The 20281-nt window shown below is 36.8% G+C and overlaps 1 long non-coding RNA gene across 1 annotated transcript in view; it reads right to left on the bottom strand.

Annotated features, from left to right (window-relative positions):
- Nucleotides 1-20281, bottom strand: part of LOC137850723 (uncharacterized) — an 89427-nt gene that overhangs the window by 30653 nt on the left and 38493 nt on the right. The gene's annotated exons all lie outside the window — the stretch shown is intronic.

The following is a 20281-nucleotide window of genomic DNA, read 5'->3' as shown; positions in this document are numbered from 1 at the left end:
TCTTAAGTACTTACCAGGATTTGGAAAGTTAGCAGCTTGCACTGCAATTCATGCCACAGTAGCAGCACAGCTGTCAGTACCTGAGCTGGCAAGTTCACAGCTGAGACATCTCTTCTCAAATTATGATGGTTATTTGATGATACTTTAGGATTTAGCATTGGCATTCACACACTACTTCAGGATTTGTATTTATTTTTTATCTTTGCTTGAAACTGGGAATTATTATTCATACCAATTGTATTGATCTTGTGGTCCATGTCAAGACAAGATGACTATTATAACCCATATATTTTTTGTTGTAAAAAGAAATGTGATTTAAAAGAGTTAAACAGTATTTTTAGAATGGAGAAAAAAAAAGTGAGAAAGAGAGGGGAAAATAAAGAATTTGTATCTTGGTGTTCCTGTTCTGCCTTCTTTCTATGTCAAACTTCCTACGATACCAGGCCGTGGGCCTCAATAAAATAACTTAGGTCTCTCAAGTTGTGCACACATGTAAACTGTAGACATGGCACAAGGCTTTTGACTGAACATTCAAATGATGTTATTTTGATTAAATTATTTTTGATTAGACATTTCCAGTCATTTACAATGAGTAATCATGGGTGGAAAAGGGTAAAAGAGACAGTAAATAATTAAATGACAACTTCTAAGTGGAAGAGTGTCACATTGATATTCAGTTCATTTTTCACTTGCAGTGAAAATAAAGATTTCTTGAAACATACTTACATGGTGATTTTTTGATAGGTATTCTAATTTTCACTAGAAAGACAAAGTGATTATCTTTCATGTTATCTACTAAAGAAAAATAAAATTGATTGCTGGACAGGAATCTAAGTGAAAATGGACTACATTTTGGTTCTTTCTATCCCACGTGCTTCATCATACTTGACTGGAATGGGGGCAACTTTTGTTTTACAGTAACTGCCCTTTTATTTTTGTTCTAGTATGTTGCAAGTGAAAGAACCTGTGAAAAAACTATGTGCTGTATTATACACAAGCAAAATTAATAACCTCCAGGAGAAATGACTGCCTAATTCTTACAAAATACCAGCCTGGTTCTCAGCCAACTGGTGTCATGTTATTCAGCAGTTGTTCCTGAGTCACTGACTTTACAAAATCAAGATATTTCTAAGTGGATGGCATACTTCAATACATTTAATATCATGTGACACAAACAAATATACCATGCTAATCTGGAACACCTCTATGAGCATTTTCCATAGCTTATTGTGAAGGAAAGTGAAAGCTTAATGTATTTAATTAAGTTATTCAGGAGGAAACATGAGGTGAGGACAATCAATGGATAAGGAGAGGTTAGAATATGAAAAAGTAGCAATTTAAACTAACTACAGTCCCAACCTGCTTCCTTACCTGCACGTGCCCTGTTTAGCTATTTATAACCACTTTCTAGAGTAATAAATTAGACAGGGATATTCAATAGAAGTTTCTTCTTTTACATGTATATATGAAAGAAAATAAGTTGCAACTGTTTTTTAGTTTAGAAACTGGCATTAACAACTGGGTTCTTGGCATCAGCAAGGGAAAAATATAAATCGTTAAGAGAACATAAAAGAAAAACAGCAAGAATCACAAATAAAATAGTGACATGCAAAATTTCAAATAGAAAAGATTTTGACTGTTACTTAGTGTTCTTCCTTGTCATTTCATTTTATACTGGAAAGATTATTTGACAGACACAAACACTTGTAGAGAAAGCAGATCCTCTGTTCAGTTACAGTTATATTTAAAATTATTAATCCATTCATTGAAAGTGACAAGACAATCCAGGATATATTTTATTCAGTTAATAGATAAAACTCCAAATAGTTAAAAATATCAAGCTTACCAAACCACTAGTGAAAAACTTACTGCTGCACAGGAGGATGTGTTTTACTGTTCCCCAACATGGAGTACATGAATGGCTGATGTAGTAGGTGAATTCCCTGTCCATGTCAGGGGGTTGGAACAGGGTGATCTTTAAGGTTCTTTCCAACCCAAGCCACTCTGTGATTCTTTGACTATGGGCCACAGCAGACTGCACAGGGTGAAATTGAAAGAAATTGGATTTTGTTGAAAAGGTAAGGGACTAAATGGACATCAACACTTCCAGGTTCCACCTAGACTATTCAGCTGGTGAATGTACCAACCAAGAAGGAACATGGCCCGGTTTTATAGCGCAGATAGGATCAGTCAACCATATCAGCAATGGCGGAATATTCACAGGTATGTATGAGCAACAGAAATGAAAGAAAGCACAGTGAAGGCCATAGTTCCTTGTTGTGTTTTACAGAGCATGAAAATACCGAACACTTTTTTTTTTTTTTGGTCTAGATTTGTGGAGACAGTTCATGCAAAAGCCAAGAAGCTGCTAAGGGATAAACATGTCAGTTATTAACATTGGACCTAAGAGTCTTAGTTTGCATTTAGGTAAGCCCGGGAACCTCTCTGGAAACTTCCATTTCTCCCTTTAGGACTATTGACTTGGCTAACAATTTCATTTTTCAATGCAGTGTGTTGCAGTAATCACGCTTGGCAATCACAAGCATGAATTAGCACAGCCAAGTTGAGCGTAGGAAGACAGGGTGCAGTTTCCTGTCCAGCCTCAGGCAGAAAGGGGACATTTTGCACAGCTGGCACTGTGCACGTTTGCAAAAGCAATGTAACTTGCAGAAGGCCCCACAGGCTTACATTTTGACACATCCCAAAGTTCAATCTAGTTAAAGCTCTTCCTTTTGCTATAATAATAATAATATCCATACATAATTTGGAAAGTAAAAAAAAAAAATCTTTAAAAAGCACAAAAATCTGTCTAGCAGCAAACTAAAAGTTGTGTCAAAAGCTAGATCATAATTTGTCAATGCAATTATGTTTTTCAGAAAAGAAGAGGATAAAAAAGCATGGAGAGAAATGCTGAATTGATTGCAGATTTCCTTTTTGATTATTATTCTTTTCACTGTCTAAGCAATCTCAAACTTATCAATTGTAATATTGTAATTTTGCATGTCTGATAAAGTGATCCTTGATTTATTAGCAATATTTTAGTAAGGAAAGGAGAAATAACTGTAGTTCTAGTACAACAGAAGACAACTTATGTTCTTTCTTGACAAAAGACTGCAGTTTGAACCTGCCATTCTCACTTCCTGCCTCTGACTCATAATCAAACTGTTCTTTTATTTCAAAAAAGGAATCACATTTTTTTTTTTTGTCTGAAGTTTGACTGGTATTAGACAACCTTTCTGTTATGAAGAAACATATTTTTTTTTCCTATAGATATTCCTCTGCAGAGTCAAGTATGATGCAAGCACCAGTAGGTGATCAATACAGGATGCTTCCAGAAAAGGACATAAAAACTGAAGCTGATCAATTATTTTTCATCAAAACATTTTCTAGAAGACAAATAGGATTTTGATTAAAAGTCTTCTAGGTTTCAACTGAAAAAATAATTTTAAAAAATAATTTCATGGTAAATGCAAAGGTGTTGGTTTTAGTCAGGGAAGTACAGTTGAGGGAAAGGTAAACAGATGAAAGGGCAGCTGCAAACTGTGGAGATACTTTTTCAGGAAGGAGGGAGGAGAAACTTTTGAAACTGTCCCATAACAAATCCGGGAAGCTTTTCTGGACCAGTTGTAGACAAAACATGCCGTATGATTAAGCAGTATTCCTGGGGCAAAATGCTCATCAGTAAAATGTCTAGATACTTTATCTGTAATACAATTTATGAAACCTCTGCACCTACCTTTCTTTCTCAGCCTAGATGTTCTTACACATTAACCTGCCATAAAGAACAGAAACTTCTTATGCACTGAGAAATAATACCAGAGTGTATGTGATTTCACTACACCACAAATTGAAATGAAAAACACTTAGTAAATCACTTATCTGTTTAGAAAATTTGTTTCCAGGTTTTTCCAGCTGAGACACAACTATTTCAGTTCATATGCGACAGTCTCAGAGTCCTTATCCATTCTAGACCTTATATATGACACAGCAAGGAACACACACATTATTTTCCAAAAATCCTTTTTCTAAGCTTTTACAGAAAAATTTAACATTATCTTCTGTTTGCTCCTCCACAGACATGCCACCAGCAGTGGTTATCAAGGATATGTACCACCAAAGTATCCTGTTAAATCAGGGTCACCACATCTTCTATATTCTACATAATCAGATATCTATGACAAGAAAATCCACCCAATCATCACCCTTAACAACTTCTGAACCACATCTGTTTCTGTCAGGTTCTGTACTGTGGCACAGCAACATTCACCTCTCTGTGACAGAAGAATCACTGGAGGAAGATCGGACAACTCCCCACAAACGTGGTGCTGACAGCCAGATGTGCAGCCAGCACTGACACAAAGATGCTGTTAAAGTTTCCAATAACTGATTTTGCTAGACTTCTGTAACAGACCTTTACAGAGAAGCTAGCCAAAGAATAAGTTTTCTGGACTGGAAAACTTTTCTGGAGTGTAAGACCTGGCTTTAAACAACCCTAATTAATAAATACTCTTGAATTCTTCATTTATTTTTATGTGAGAGCCAACAATAATAAGAACCACTGGGAAAAGGAACATACCTATTTATCCCTTGATTTGTTTTTTTTTTTTTTTTTTTTTTGGTAGCATTTAAAATTCCATAGACAATGTTCAGTGTGGACACAAGCACAAGGCCCCATCTCCTGTTCTCCTCCTGGATGATAAAGAGAACAGAGAAGGTACAGCAAACAGCCTCACAGAATTATTCATGTAGGAAAGGACCTCAGGAGGTCATTTCATCCAGCATCCTCCACAAAACAAGGTTCACACTGTATTCAGATCAGATTTATCAGGGTTTTATAGACCCCATGGAGTCATAGATTCCACAGCTCCTCCAGGAAACCTGTTCCCATACTGACAATCCCCACAAAACAAAACATGCAAAAACAATGAAAACACCTTATATTCAGTCAGAAACAGCAGGTGCTGGTCTCTGCTCCCTGGTCACCAATGACTGGATGTGTGGGAACAGCACAAAGCTGCACCAGGGGAGGTTCAGACTGGATATTAGCAAAGATGTCCACCATGCCTTTTCAAAGAAATGAAGTCATTTTCAAAGGAATGAAAATCCAAGGAATAAAGTCTTTTCAGTCTCCTGCATGTTTTCATGACAACTTATTTAGGACTGCACTAAGTTTTTCATTTACCCACCAATTCTGACAAACTGCCTGAAGTGGCATGTGATAGTAACTTTCTCCTTGCTTTTCTGTTCTCTGCCTGCTCTCCCAGTAGTTCCTTGCTCTGCTCTTTAACTTCTTTCCCTAAGAAGATCTTAATTCTAAGCATACTTCAAAAGAAACATTCACTCAAGAATGTAAACCTTTAAACAATGAATAGTCCCAGCTCAGCTCTTCCCTGTTCCTGTTCAAGTAAACCTCCTGAAAAGCATACCCAGTGCCTCCACTTCTACTTTCTGTAAGACAGCAACACACAGAAGGCCCTAAAAATGGTCATTGTTTCTCCCCATTAACATAGCCTGAATCAAAGACCATCTTTTTGTCCTTGTCCTAGAGACAAGTTATCATCTGTAGGCCATGTGCGTGTTTCTGTGTAGAGATTTACAATGTGTTGAAGTAGTGAGCCAATGAACTGGATTGCTCTTAATGTCCTCCCAAAACAATGGCAAAGCTGAATTACTGAGGCTAACTGCTGCTCTCACTGCTAGCTAGATAGCCTATTTAAATCCTAAATACTCTTCTGAAACTTCAAAGAAAAAACAAAACAAAACAAAAACCATCTTTTTTTATCATTATTGCATTTTATGTATGCTCCCTTCTCTGTTAACTTCTTTTAGTGCTCTTAATTCTCTTTGGTCTTCAGCTGCAGCTTCATTTTCTTCTTTTCAATAATTCTCCCTTTTCAAAAATCAATGTACAAAATCTCTCTCAGCTTCAGTCTCTGAACTCTTATTATTTGCCTAAATAGAACTGGGAAGGGGAAAAAAAAAAAAAAAAGAGCTGTTCAGTGTTTTCTTTTCTACCTTTAGTACACTTTTCCCTTTAATTTTCATCTAATATTTCAGTACATTGTCTCCCATAGTATTATTTCTTTCTCTCAAAGGTGCATGATCTTTCTGAATGTAATACCATTTTCCCTTCAACAGCATCCTCTATAGCTTACAAGGGTGTCTTTTGATGTCCCTGACCTTTCCTTTATAGGCTAACCTCTCATTCTGCTTTTATTTAGAATTATTCAACCACCAGAAGTTCAAGCCCTGGTTATTAAAAGCTTAAAACTTTAAAAGCTTCATTTTGTATGTTTGAATCACTCTCACTTTCTCTGGAAAAGCTAAGTAAATATGTCAGATAAGTAGACATAGGCTAGACTAGATCTAATGGACTTTAATACATGCATAGCACATCTTTGTACAAATATGTGAGTGTATTTGGTATCAGACACAGCAGTGTTAGTTTATATTCAGGTGGCCAGCAGCTGGAAGGACCAATGCCAGAGCGAAGATAAGCCAGGTTTGCCTGAAATCATAGACATAGTCATGCATGTATGCACATTTCATGGGCCCTGCCACTGCTTTATTGCCCTAGACATCACTAGAAGTATATAAATAAATACAGAGGACTTTCTGTGCATTTCTGCTGTCATCCTCTCCAACTAGTTTGGTCTCTGTATCCAGTGCTGAGTAAGGACATGCTGCAGTCAAACAAGGACTGCACGTTGTCATACTGAATGAGATACAACTCTATTGCTTATTGCATGTCATACTCTACAACTTAATGGTTATTAGTAAAACAGAAAAGCAAATGCAAATATTCTTTGGGGAGCAAACTTGGGTTTTGACAGTGAGAGAAATTATTATTTTTATTTCACATAGTTTACAAGTGCTGAATGCTATAAAGAATGACACTTTTTTGACATATTTCCAAATTTCCTTCAACACTCATATCAAATGTCTACAAAAGTTTGAAGTCCTTATCCAATTACTGGCTTAGAGTAAAATGTATATAAACGAATGAAATGAGAACAAAGAATCCTGTGCACTGGTACCGGGGTCTGAGAAAACACAGTGACCAACAACCACCCAAAACCCCAGCTTGTGGCATGCTGTGCCTCCTGGTACAATTTGAAGGATTTTTGAATCTTCTTGAATCTTTGGCAGCAGCCCAGCTTGTCTAGGGAAGAGGAAAATGCTTTCGTTCAGCATGGGTGGTAGCCCAGCTGGCAGGGAAGTGCCAGGACAGGGTGAACACCACTGCAGAGAGCAGCACAGACTGTCCTCAGTTCTATGGTTAAGTGCTATAACTCGTAACTCACTGGCAACCTCCTGTTATCAGTAAGGTGTCTGGTAAATGGACACACATGCACCTTCCAGACAAAGCATGTGAGAGGCTCTGTACTGCCCATGCATTTGGCAATTTGGCAAGTTCAGAAGTCACAGCAGGACAGACATCACTCTGCTCAGCAATCCAGTCCCAGCAGGGCAAGGGCATCAGGAATCTTGCTGCTTGCAGAGACATGTTCAGTGAACAGATACATTTCTGGGATCATCCTACTACTAGACAGAGGCCAGTGTTAGACTCCAATGCCCCTAGTTCACCTAAGTCCTCTTTTTAGTCTCAACTATTAATCTAAAAATAAGCTCTCAGGGCTAATATTGACTGTCTGTTTGATACATAGTTGATACACAGCATATTTCTAGAGACTTAATAATACAATCCCAGAAATAATGTGCTGTAAAGACAATAAAATTCCACAAAATCTTTGTTCACAGATGTGTCATGACCCAATTTTTCCAAGGTGTCTACGAATAAAAATGTCTACTGAGGAAAAAAGCACCAAAACGTGCCCTGAAATCAAGGGGATGAATATCTTGAACATTCTGTTGCTGAATAAATATACGCTTCAAATACACAAATTATAACTGTTATTGATAAGTCATTCAGCACAGCAAATTTTTAACCCATTCCCTACTCAGCAGGAAAAGCTGAAAGAAAGCTGGTGACATATCATGGCCTTTTCTCATTACATTTTTACATTTATGTGTAAAAGAGTAATCACAGTCCACTTTGAGCTTCCCTCCCCATCAGCCTTAAAGGCTACAATTCTGAGTCCACATGTCTTGTAATATATCCATAAACCTTGTTATCATTTTTTACCTTTTCTTTTTCCAAGTTTTATTCCATAAACACTACTGTTGCAGATCTGTCAATACTATAAGTTTAGAGGAATAAAGGCAGCTGGGATATACATTACGCACACTGAATTTATCTATCCAGTTATGTGTTACTTATGGCCAGTGAGTTTGAAATCTGTAGTGATTACATTGTTTTGCATACTTCCAAGCACATGGAAAGTGACACACATTAATTCCTCAACATAGCAGAGCACAACTATGGTGTGAGGTCAACATCACATAAACGAAAGGCCCAGTGTTTGAGGGGCAAACCAAATGCCGTCCTCTGTATCGCTGACCTCTCTTGAGCCCTCACAAAGGCTGTCTCTAAAGGTTCAGCTTAAAAGCCTGACAACCTGAGAGGCCAGCCAGGCTCCATTTTCATTACACCTCCCAAAAACAGGCAGGCAGGTCTAGCTGTACAGTGTACTCTCTGCTGTGGGGCATTCATTCACCCAGTGCTCACCAGCAGCAGCCAGAGAGGCCCACACAGGCACTGTGCCACCCCAGGCACCAGAGCAGCAGCAAGACCGCTGAGTACAAGTACTACAGTAGCAAGCACCACACTGGTCTGCTGAGCCTAAAGCCTCCCTCCAAAAGTGGCCAGCTGAAGATGCTAGGGGATTTCTTTAAAAAATAAAAATAAACAATTCCGTGTATATCTTCCTTATAGTCAGGGATGGGCCTTCTGAGTCTGTATCCAGACCAGAGGAGTTTTTAGTCACCAATTGACCTATTCTTTATGAATACATACAGAGTCACTTTCAAAACCCATGTAATACTTATAGCCCTCCCAACATTGCATGGGCAGTGAATTCACAGCACAATGGTACACTGTGTGAAAAAGTACTTAATTCGGTTTTAGAGCCAATAATTCCATTGGTTGACTCAAGTTCCCATATCTTGAGAAATAGTGACTAAATTATTTCTTGCTCACATTCATCATGCTGTCCTGATTTTATAGATCTCTGTGATACCCTGCCCTTCTGAGCTAAAAGGTGTGAAGTTTCACCTTGTTCAGAGCACATGCCCTGCTCCTGACCAAACTCACTGCAAAAAATTGAGATGAGTTATGGAAAGAACAATGTTAACATGACATAAAACAACCTGAATAACAATCGCTACACAATTTAGCATTCTTGTCCCCTCCAACAAGGTCTTGAAATATCTAAACAAAGTTTACACTGAGGCTTTGTACACCATCTAACGAAGAGCTAGGCTGCCAGCAAGCCTTTCAGGCAAACTTGCCAAAGTGGACAGAAGCAGCAGCAGTTCAAAAAGTTCTGTTTCTCAGATGAGCTTATTATATTAACCTCAGCACAGCACTTCCAGATCAGAGCTGGCTTCAGGCAAAGCAGAGTGCAAATTACTGAAAAGGCGGGGGAGGCAAGCTGCACAGTGTGTAGGGCAGATGACAGCAGAAAGGCAGGAGCATCCCTTACGTGAATTGGAAAGCAGTGTGCCGTGGAAAGAAAGCCTGGCCCTGTTTATACAGTGTTCCTGCTGAGAGAGAGTGAGCAGAGCTGCACACAGAGCTCAAGAGGTGACTTGAGCAGGACTAGGGCTCTCTGCCAGTAGTTTTAACAAGAGCAGTAATTTTTTCTTTCCCTAAATAAAAAATCTGGAACAAGAACAACAACAAAGGCTTTGTTTGATGTTTCATAATTTTCTGTAAATTTTTTTTCCCAGGGAATGGTAATTCAGTGTTTTCTGTAAGGAAAAAAAAAATATGTATATGTATATGTATATGTATATGTATATGTATATGTATATGTATATGTATATGTATATGTATATGTATATATGCTTAAATAAATGGAATAACATTACTAGGAGATGTGAATAAGAAAAGCTGAAAGAGTCCCTTACTCAGAAACTATTCTTTCACTGTTTGCAAAACCATCTTGTGTCTACTGCCCTGTATACCCCAATATTAATTAACAAATAGTCATTTGACCAATATATAGGGTTCTTCCATATTAAAGATAATATTGTGCTATGGATGCTGTAATGGCATGGCAGTTATGTTTCAGTGGTAAAGATCACCAGTTCATTTCTGCGTGCTTTAGTTCAGATGAGGACACACTTTAGCTGAGCCTGTACACGCTTCTGCTATTATAACCACTCAGCACTTCATTGTTAGTTGACTATCCTAATAAAATGGAACTTAAAGAATAAAGAATAAGGAACAATAAATACTATATCAGAATTCTGGGGATGAATATCTGGAATTCAGCTTTGGTGGTTTAAAAAACATATGAATACCATTAAGGGATATTTTATTTCATTAATATCTTATCTACCTTTTATAATTTTACAGGAATTTGTTCTCATAATATTCACATGGCATCACTAGTGCCATTTAATCTGTTAATAACTGTTTATACTCTTACAAAGACAAACATCTATTTCTAGGATGTCCTAGTTTGATGCAAGGTAGACAAGGTGTTTTATTTGTTTGTTTGTTTTTGTTTTGCTTTTTAAACATGATTGCATGCATGTTACCAATATAAATGAGATTATTCTCAAACTAAGGCAAATAGAGCTGAAAACAGAATTTAGCTTAGTATTTATATGTACTTAAATTCATTAATTACAATTTTAATAAGATTAAAAATGAGTGCCTTGCAAAAACAGTTAATTTCACTAAGAAAAAATCTTCTGCTATCATTTTTTGATTTTATGGCATTACTGCAACTATTCATATTTATTATATAATTATTTTATCTGCTATATAAATGGAGTTACTTCTAAATTCCTTAATAGAAAATAATAAAATTATATTGCTATATAATTGTATATATATAAACTAAAATTGATTTCAAAATATATCTTCCATAAAAAATAAAAACATATATTTTTATAAACTCTTAACTCATGGTTCTTATTTAACAACATAACAACATTATTGTTGTAATTATTTATTTCCTTTTTGTTATAAAGCAAATTAAAAAAAAAAAAAAAGGGATAAAATCATACAGAGGCAAATACCTAATTTTATCTTTGTAAATAACAATACTGAAGCTAAGGGAATCACCTACATGCAAGATTTAGGCATATACTGGTAAAGTGGTGCCAAAATTACCAGGAATATGTTCAACAGAGCAATACACAGGTGAAATGACTGCCTTAAGGGACAAAAAAAAAAAAAAAAAAAAAAAAAAAAAAAAAAAAAAAGCGCCTTTTTTTTGTTTTATTCACAAGAAAAAAAAATGTTGTAATAGCAATAATGATAGAACAACATGAATTCCTAGAGAAAAAAAAGTGAAAGAAAGGGATAGCACTGATGCCCAGGAAATGCTTTGGGATATCACAGTATAGTATCATTAATAAACCACAAAGCAAGAGGATGCTAAACGTCTTATAGTCTTACAGTTACCAACGCTGTAGCAAGGGATTTAATCACTGTAACGTTTAAATTGATCCAACAGAACACTTGTCTTTGGTTTAAAACTAAGTATCTTAACATGTAGTTAGTTAAAACAACAAATTAATGTTGTCTGACATTAATTCCCAAGTCTGCAAAACACTGAATTCTCTTCAGTTCCATTGCAAACACTGCAAACATGACAGTGCTCTGTTTTTTTTTGTGGAAGCAACTAAAAGGTCAGAGTCAACATCAAATGGTAATACAGGATCCTACACACTTCCAGCTGGATATATATATATATATATATATATATATATATTTATTTATTGGTAAAGTCTAACCAAAACCATTTTGTACCTAGCAGCTAAATCCTCACCCTTGTCTCAACAGCTTACTTGAATATCTGGTCTACGGTTGAGACTAAATTCCCTAAATTATCAATACAAGGAGTCAATAATAGAGTTCCAGACATGAATGTCCTTTCTGAAGAATTTCTACCAGAGATTTTATTTTAAATCTCTTTGCAGACCCTACTCTTATTTTCAGTGAGCATGGATAAGTTAAGACAGGTATGCAATATCTTGCTGAATTTTGTAAGGGTAGGCCTTGATATTTATCAGCCTGGCAATCAGCGGGACTTGACAACATGTAAAATTTTGGACTTATGACTGAATCCTATATGGTGAGTATTCACAGGAAATAGATAGCATTTGTACCCATATTTGTACCTCAAATTTTATGTATTTATAATACATAAAATTGTTTTATAATACATAAAATTGTTTTATTATTGTCATCTACATTTGAAATCAGAATTCCATGTCATATTTGAAATTGTCAAGGGGGACTGTCCAAATTCTAAAATTAAAGGTGGCATTCAGCTTTTCAAAAAATAAAGAAATCCCAGCATCAAAACCAAACAGGCTGAATGGCCAGGCCCAGAGCATGGTGACTGGTAGAATGAAGACTGTAGGCCAGTAACTAGTAGTGTACCTCAGTGGAAAGAGGTGACTGCACCTGAAAAATATAAACCTCTTCCATATTTGCTCCCAACAAGCATTTTGAAAATTTATGGTTTATTAACAGAACTCATACATGAAAAAAGATTAAATCTATTTTGCCACACTCCTCACTTGCATTCTATGGGCTTGAAATTTCTTCAGTCAGTAAAAAACTATTTTTGATAACAGTCAACATTTCCCAAGAAAGCTTCAGAAAACTACTTTGCAGCTTTGTGACTCAAAATAGAGATCCAATGAATACTAAGGATGTAAGCCTGTGTAGGAGCTACTCAACACTAGGTGAACATTGGAGACTGATGAAGTGAAATAAGATCATATTCTCCATCAAAAATCAGTTATCTCTGATTTAAAAAGTTAAAAGTTAAAAAAAAGAAAAAGCAAAAAAAAAAAAACAACAAACAGTACTATACATTGTGCTCTTAAAGTTGTTATAAATTATTTGAATATGTATTTTAAAATTCATCTTTTAAATCATGCTGTATGTTACTGATAATATGCTCTTTTAATATGCTAGTTTAAGTATACTCATTCTTTATTCTCTGTTTACTAGGAAAGGTAGGATATCTCTATCATAATTAATCAGATATATATACATATTCAAATAATTTATAACAACTTTAAGAGCACAATATACAGTACTTTTTTTTTTTTAATGGCAGACATTACCTGTTGTCTGGCAATCTGATGTTAGAGTACAGGAGACAGCTCAGTACTGCACTTTGGAACTCTCCTCTTATTCTATTTAACAAGTTCAACAAATATTGGAGAGATAACATTATAAAGAAAATATGCTTGTGCTTAATTTACTGAACCTTCCAGAAATTAATGTAAAAATGTATTAATAAAATCAAATGGATGTTGTATTATAAAAATCATTGTCCCAGTAGCAGTTCTGAATTCTAATGTCCAGGGTAATAACTGCTTTGTTGCTATCAGAGTACTACCCAGTTTGAGAGAAACCATGTCTTCGTACCTTCAACACAGACTGAGAGACCAGTTCCCAACCTTTTGGGCCTTTGGATTAGATCATCCATAAACATTACATAATAAACATTCATACATCCAGATCATCCAATTTTTAATGTGAAACATTATTTTAATAATTGCCTTTATAAAAAGTTGTTGGTTTATAGAAGTAAAATGTTTTGTGCCCTAGTGTAAATAGCAAGATATGTTACAGGGGATGAACAGAGCTCAAGAGCTCTCTAATATCAGCACCATCAAGCATAGGATAATTTGAGTGACAAGTCTGAAATAAGCCTATTGAGAAAAGGAACATAGTCCTTGGACAGATTACTGACAGCCCTATAGGCCCTTGCCAGAGAGATCACCAAGCCCCATAGACAGCTCCCAGCAAAGTGGAAAAGAGGAAAGAAACCAACACATTAACTTTCACTTGTGCTCAGCCAGGGATCACAGCCTCTGAATTTGGGTTCACTGAACTTCCTAGGCAAAGACAGATTTATCACTGCTGACGCAGATGCTGAACATCAAGTGGAGATACCCTGCATATGCAGTCTACCTTTTCATATCAGGCAAACAGCAAGTGGTCATGTCTCTGAGAGTGGGCACACATGACCTTATTTGAGTAGTAGGGCAGAAACTGAGTGTTAAAAATCCACATTCAGATTATGAAGCTATCTTTTGAGAGGCAGGGCACCTGTGAAACACAGAAGAGTATTCATGGTTCAGACCAATAATTGAACAGTAAATAGAATATGAACAGTATATTGAACTGGACAGGTAGAACTTTTACGTGCTTACTTTATCTCTTACGTGCTCAAGAGTGGACTTTACAGTTCAGTGTGAGAGATAGCCTCTTAAGAACCAAATACCTACATGGACAAAATAATGCTTTTTTTTTTGACGTATTATCTACTGCCAGGAACTGAGAAAATCCACGGGGCCATGTGGAGACAGAATGGTAGAAACTTTTATCAAGAACTGTGTCAGCCTACAAGAGAGCAAAAACACTCCCAGTGCAAAGACCTTATTGTTACACAGGACTCATTTCCTTCCTCTGCTATGAACCCTGGTGCTACTGATAATATTCCCATTTTTTATCTCTAAAGAAAGTCATCAGGTCATTCACCTCAAGACTGATGTCAGACTCTAGCCACTTTTCTTTTCTGATAACAGTAAAAAAAAGTAGTTCTAAACTCCTTTCTTCAGAGGTGAATAAGGACCAGCTCCGTGGCACTGGCAAGTCAGATGTATGACTCCTGTCAAAGAGCACTGCATAGGATGGGTGGCTTGAGGGCTGCAAGTACTACAAGCAGGCTCTTTCCAGGTTCAATTTTTCTGAAATTATGGCATATCATGCTTGGTGGAAGATGGGGAGAGTGAAGTAAATGGTTTGATCAGAATGGTCCGCTGCAGTATGAAAAACTTTGTCTCAGTGTTGATACGTGAAGTACAAAGAAGTCTGGTCCCATTTCCTACTGCCAGCAAGAAGCCTGAGAGCACTTTCTCCAAGGAGAAGGAATTTGAGAATCATACATTAGCCTCCACTTTGAAATTGAATGGCACACCCCAACATAACACAGCTATTAAGTTTCTGACAAGAAAGGAGCATCTCAAAAGTGCAAAATCAAACCAAAAGTATCAAAGTAAAGGGAAATGACATTTAGAAGTTATCACAAAAAAAAAAAAAAAAAAAAAAAAAAGGAGTTGTAACTTGGTACGTTGTCTTCAATCTTCAATGCACTTGGAAGAGATTATACATGGTGCAGCATCTTTCACAACAATGATTTGAAGAACCCGACCTGTCAGCATTGTTGCATTTTGAAGTAATGTTAAAATTCATTTTTCTAGTGACTCGGTTGTTAATGAGCTACCTCCAGATATCTGTAAGGCTTCAGAGCAGGACGCACTTCAGAATCAAAAGACTACATCTGGGCATCAGTTTAGATGTCTCCTTTGCAGAGAAGACAGTTCTTGGATACCACTTTCCACCCAGACAGTGGGCATTTCATCCAATTTTGAACATTGCCCTCTCACTCTGATTAAGACTATTTACCCTCTAATCCTCAAACATGCTAAGTACTTGAGAAGAAACTTTAAATTAAGGCAGAACTCTGAGACAAGCTCTCAGAAGTACAGGCAAACATATTTATTTAAAACTAATTTAAGCTGTTTTAAAAACTGTTCAGACATAATACTTACTTTTAAAATGGCTCTACTGGTGAAAAAAAATGTTTTTATTTGACCTACCAAACCAAATGTTCCTGCAAAATGGGCTCTAATATAAGCTTATTAAGTTATTTAACAAATATAATGATTTCTAATATTTTTCATAGAACACATGCAGAGAAGTCACTAAGTTAGATTACTCAAAAGATTACTCAACTCTAAGGTTTATTTTTTTCTTTAATTTCCATTAAAGAATCCATGCACTGTTGTTTTGGCTAGGGTAGAGTTAATTTTCTTTTAGAGGCTCACACAATTCTGTGTTTTGCATTTCTGATGAGAATAATGGTGATCAGACACTAATGTTTTAGCAGTGCTTACACAGAGCCAAGGCCTTTCCAGCTCCTGGTTCTGCCCTGCCAGCAAGGAGGCGGGGGGTGCCCCAGGAGCTGGGAGGGGACACAGCCAGGACAGCTGGCCCAGGCTGGCCCAAGGGATGCCCCACAGTGTGGGACCATGCTCAGCAATAACAGATGAGGGAAAGGAGGAGAAAGAGGGGGACGTTCAGAGTGATGGTGTTTTCCCAAGGAACCATTACACATGATGAGCCCTGCTGTTCTGGAAGTGAATGAACACCTGCCTGCCACTGGGAGGCAGAGAACAAATTCCTTGGTTTGCCTTGCTAGTGTGCATGGCTTTCGCTTTACCCAGTGAACTGTCCTTATCTCAGCCCATGAGCTCTCGCACTTTTACCTTTCTGATTCTCTGTCTCACCCCACCTGGGGAGAGGGAGAGAGCAGCTGGGTGGTGCTGAGCTGACCACTGGGTTAAATCACAACACCATATATCAAGCAACGATGAAGAACAAAATGGACCATATCTGTTTCTGTTTGTATTTTTACTATTTTGCTGTACACAGGGTAATTTTGGAACTGGAAAAAGGGGATTATCCTTAACACTATATCTTGGCTTTAGTTTAATTAGCTTAGCTCTGCTTGTTTGCATCTTGTGAAAAATAACACCATAACCTCCCCTTTTTCAAAGCCCGTTAAACAGTTTTATATATCATACCAATCAGATCATTTGCTCACTAAGATTTCTCTTGTTTTAATCATTCTATATTCATATTTTTAAACTTTGTGGCATAGATCATGATCTTTATGAGTATTTCCTACTGTTTGAGAAGTTAATCGGTCATTTACAAGGATGCTTTAAAAAAAAAAAAAACTTTTCAGAAAACATCAGATGTTCTTGAAGGACATTTGATGTGATTCTATTACAATCTTTCCTGTCAGATTTTGTTGGTAGTTGAAAAAGCAAGCATTCATACATAAAAACTGTGCTATGAAAGGAAAATATACACATTATTTTCATTGCTGACATAAAGTTCCAATGGTTGTCGCTTTTATTTCAGAATGGCTCTTGCCTTCAGTTGTGTTTCTAGTAGTAAGTTACTGATATAAAAACAGACACAGACACCTGTCAGAATTTGCTTCCTGAGACAGCAGCAGAAAACAAACAAACATTTCTCTTCCTCCTCCACACTGAGCAACTTCAGTTACAAAGGCATAAAGATGGAATGAGGGAACATCCTAGAATATGACTTAGAAGGTATTTATTAGCAACAACAACAGCAATAAAAAAAAATAAACTGGAGTAATTGTTATTCTTTTTTGTTGTTAATAGCAATCTCAAAACTTCATAAACAGCACAAACACAAAAATTTGGAATAACAGATATCTGGACTCTAATCATAACTTTTTGACTGATTTGCTGGGATCTTGAATCTCTCAGTACTCCAACTTTGTCTTCTGTAAAATGGATCTAGTAGTTCATGCCTAGTTTTCAAGACTACCCGAAATCTCAGAGGGAAGGAAAAATCTGATTTCAAACTTAACTTTCAACACTTACATTCAAAAAGACACTATTCTTTTACTGAGAATCACAATTTCCTTAAAGGGAAGGCTCTATAAAATTGAAAACATTGTATCGAGGAGTTTTCCATAAACATTGGACAAAGAGAAGCCTTAAAATTGAGCCCTACTACCGACCCTACAACCGTGTCAACCTCTTTCAACTTTGTTAAAGTAACTTCATTTACATTACTTTTTCTAATGAAACAAATAATAAACATTTTGCCCATTAACAGTAACTGATGGAACACACTGAACCAATTAACTGCTATACAGTTTATTCCTTTTTTGTCTGGTTTAGCTTAAAAGTTTAGAAATAAAGCCTTCTGACCAACTTCTGCAATGTATTGATCAAAATCATCACCTTTCTAAAAAGCTGGAGAAAATACACACACACAAAAAAAAATATCCCACAACCCTGGTCTCTGAAATCTCATTTATAGTAGCCCTCAATGACTGGAAATGAAGCTCAGCTGTCATAAAGCGTGTTGTTGTTTGGTTTTTGTTTTTTAGCTGTTCTGGATAGCAATCTTCAAAGCTGCATATTTTATATACTCAGACAAAGATAGAAATAAATCTGAAGGGACCCTTTTGTTATGGCAATTGTGGGAAAATGTTGCATCATGCTCTAAGGAGAAAGGTCACTATGAAAATTCAGAAGAACATGAACTTCCAGCCAAGTGCGTGTCAGTTCCTGCCCATTAGCACTACTTCCTTCTTCTGAGTAAGGTGGAAAAACTACTCACTAGATCTGAAGACTTTTTGTGTAATTTTGAGATATTAAAAAAAAAAAAAAAAAGAAAAATGTCATAGTACAACAATATAAAAAGTCTTTTGGAGAAGATGAGGAAGTAATGACATTAAATCAAATCATTCTTGCCAAATATATGCTGCTTCATATAAGTTTTTACTTTATATTTATTTTACCACAGACATAATTCCCTGTTTTAATTATTTTCCCTGAATTATGATTCACTGTTACTGTGGAGTCATCATCAAGCTTTCTTCCTTTAAAAGTTTCCTCTGCAACCAACCAGTTTTCAGTTAGTTTTTGACAAGTGCCCTCTTATAAGCATCCAGTCTCCATTGCCCTTCCCAGACTGTTAGGGAGCGCTGCCTTAGGCACCCACAGTTCCTTGGTGGCCGAGCCAAACACAAGAGAGGATCTATGGGAATCCTTCTGGTCTAGCAGCTGGGGTCTATGCAGGGCATCACAAGACACCTGAAATTTCACAAGTTGCCTTCATCTAGGCACACCATGCAATCCCCAAATACCAGTCACAAAGTGCACATACACAGTCTCCATGAACAGAGATAAAACACAGAATGATCTTGAGAACATCTCTCACCCTTATCCGATAACACAGAATGATAGTGTATTCAGTGGCAATATCATGGCACTTGTTTGGCATTATCAAACCATTCGAGTTTTCCAAAGCAACAGTGATGGCCACATCACCCTTCAATTTACTGAAGTTTATTTCATACTACCACTGTTTTTTATGCTTTCTTTTTTCTTGTCATCATGATGCATTCCACCTTCAGTTCCAGTGCCTGATACATTATTGCTTCTCTTAATAACAAGGCTGCTGGGAGCCAGCTAGGCCCACAGCCTTGATTACACCAACTTGTTCATGGATCTAATACTTTCCCAAACTCCTCAGAGGCTACAAAATAGCATGCCTGCTGGCTAAAACATAAACTATGTGTGTCAATGTTCTCCCACCAGAGTCTCAAACCTCACAATGACGACCAGTAGGGAGGTCCAGAAAAAGCCATTCTTACAGGAGAGATAAATAAAAATGAATACTTTGTGCAGCAGTAGTAGGAGCTAATAGAAGACTTCTGCCCATGTCCAGTGAACTCTTTAGGAAACCAAGCATAAAAGGAGGCACATTAGTGACATTATGTGCTGTGACAGTAATCTTTGTATTTAAGGGATTAAACAGATTTCACTCACTTCTAACATTTCCCTTCCTCTAAATATTCACAAGCTTATAGGCAGTTGTAGAAGGACCTCACGTTGCAACGATGCAACAAAACAGCAGACAGAATTCAGTGCCAGTAAACACCTGGAACGAGCAACCCTGACTGCACACGCTGTAATGAATGATCTAACTCTGATCAAAAAGAGGTCTTATCCTCACTGCTAATAGTTCTGTGGAAACAAAGAGCAAAATGCTCATTTGTGACCAGAAAGAACAGAACATCAGAAAATAAGGAGAGAACAAAGAAGAGTTCATTATGTCACAGCATATATCTGTAATGTGCTCGAATTCGGAGTTACCTGCTCCTTTTTGCATTTCAAAAAATACATTACTAGAAAAAGAAAATCAAACAACGAGAACAATAACCCTTTTGTGCAAACTGAAGGAACACAATTAGACACTGCAGACAGGAAAAGGAATGATGGAAGGGGTGCAACAGAGGTCTGCAAAATGAAAAGCAGCATGCAGTAGGTGAACAGGGAGTGTCTGTTCTCTGCTCCTGATAACAGGAGTGCTAAGGGTCAGGAGTTGAAAAATATCAGGCTTAAAGCAAACAGAATGAAGTATTCTTCTAACACAGAGTGCGATCAAACAGCTGGGTTAACTTTGAATTTTCTAGAACATTACAAATGAGTTCAAAAACAGGATTAGGCAAACTAATGGAAGAAAACACCATTATGAACATTGAAAGACAAA

Source organism: Anas acuta, chromosome 2 (assembly GCF_963932015.1).
Source record: "Anas acuta chromosome 2, bAnaAcu1.1, whole genome shotgun sequence".
In the NCBI taxonomy this organism is placed as follows: Eukaryota; Metazoa; Chordata; class Aves; order Anseriformes; family Anatidae; genus Anas; species Anas acuta.
The sequence above is the reverse complement of the archived record's forward strand: the minus strand, read 5'-3'. Positions and strand labels throughout refer to the sequence as shown.